This window comes from Xyrauchen texanus, chromosome 31 (assembly GCF_025860055.1).
Source record: "Xyrauchen texanus isolate HMW12.3.18 chromosome 31, RBS_HiC_50CHRs, whole genome shotgun sequence".
NCBI classification, from domain to species: Eukaryota; Metazoa; Chordata; class Actinopteri; order Cypriniformes; family Catostomidae; genus Xyrauchen; species Xyrauchen texanus.
The window spans coordinates 27,496,475-27,498,313 of record NC_068306.1 but is presented as its reverse complement, the minus strand read 5'-3'; the positions used below and the strand labels follow the sequence as shown (position 1 = coordinate 27,498,313).

The window sequence follows — 1,839 nt, the reverse complement described above, 5'->3', positions numbered from 1 at the left end:
CTAATGAAGAAATAACCAATTGCCCACCGTAAAGATCAACATCCCCCCCCAGTGATTTTTTTTTCCCTTTACCCTGGCCCAGTTTCAAAGAATATAATTTGACATGGTTGCTTCAGAATTGCCAACCCACTAGTCAGAAAGCACCATTTATCACATCTATGTGCCGATTTGCAAAACTTGTGTAGCTAATTACCACCCAAACACAAGGCAGTCTAATAGCTTAAGACAATGTCAAGACATTTACATACAAACACACAACACTTTGAGGACGAGGGAAAGGAAGATGCAGAGGACGTAATGTTTAATTGCTCCAATTTTTTTAATTAAAGATGCTTCTGTATCTTCTGTGCTTTCCGTATGAGGCTCCAAAAACTGCTATCCAGCAACCATCTTCCTAGTGAGGGTGTCAACGACCTGCCCTACTTTATACATAATCTCTGATAGTTCATGCTTCATGTGTTTGAATCTTCTCTCTGGCAAGGCCTTCAACAAAACAACTTCCCAACAAAGCACTGCTCCAAGCATCATGGGCAAAGTAAGTCCTTCTCTTGTTGTAGAACTTGTGACGCAAATAACACACTGATTAGAATAAATTCACAACCATGCTTGACTATTTTACAATGGGTTTAAGTACATTAATACATCACATGAGTGCAGCTAATGATTTAACTGATAACATGACACAAAACATGAGCTCTGGTAACTGAACATGAATTACACTGATGGTTAAATAAGTGCTCCTGAAGCAGCAACATTATCACTCTGAACAAATCACACTTTGCCTTGAGCAGGTATGGATCAAGCACAAGTCTGGTGATGCGAACCTTTGCGTGAAAACTACTTAATCTAATTGGAAATTGACTAATCTCAAAGTTACATTTCAACAGAAAGGTTTGTCATCGTTCCATTTTATCCTTTGATCCTTTACGTGCCCCATTGAGATTCAGACAGATACGGAATGTTTTCATGAGTTTTTGACCTTTACATTGACCCTTGTCTTTAAAGTGAACCGGGTAAGCAAATTAGTTAAATTTTTGCACTTACGTACACAGAGAACCACGTGTTGTCCAAAGTTATCGTCTTTTTAATTTTTGTCCTGATCACCCGGCCAAAGATCCATTTCACATGGACCAATGTTTGTTTGACGGACATGCTGTTTACGGTTCAGAAAGCTCTGAAATTCAGGTAACATTTGTGCAAAACTAATGGTCAAGTCAAAGCTCAGATACAGAATACACCATTGTTAGCTAGGCTAACAAGTCTAGACAGGTTTGCTCACATTATATAGTTTCCTTTGGACAACAGCACATGGTTCGGTGTATGTAAGTGCAAAAATTTAACTAATTTGCTTACCTGGTTCACTTTAAAGACAAGGGTCAATGTAAAGGTCAAAAACTCATGAAAACATTCAGCATGGGTCTGAATGTCAATGGGGCATTTAAATTACATAAGTGTCAAAGGATCAAACGGAATGATGACAAGATTTCTGTTGAAATGTAACTTTGAGATTAATAAAATTCCAATTAAATTAAGTAGTTTTTATGGACAGGTTCTACTCTCCTGGTTGCTTGTTTATAAACATATATTTCCAACAAATAAAAGTATAATTTGGAATAACAGTCAACTAACATTTAAACCCAAACTTTTTTTTTTTTTCAGAAATGGGTGGACAATGACATTATATTTGTTAGAAAGTTGTTAAATGAAAATGGGCACCTGTATACATGCACAGAATTTCTTCATAAGTATAAAATTTGTCTAGGTTATGGATGTAACCTCCGTTCCCTGATGGAGGGAACAAGACATTGTGTCGGAGAAGCGACACTATGGGTCTCTCTT

The 1,839-nt window shown here is 37.1% G+C and overlaps 1 pseudogene; it reads right to left on the bottom strand.

Annotated features, from left to right (window-relative positions):
• Positions 1–212: 212 nt before the first annotated feature.
• Positions 213–1,152, bottom strand: LOC127624908 (28S ribosomal protein S17, mitochondrial-like; annotated as a pseudogene).
• Between the last annotated feature and the right edge of the window lie 687 nt (positions 1,153–1,839).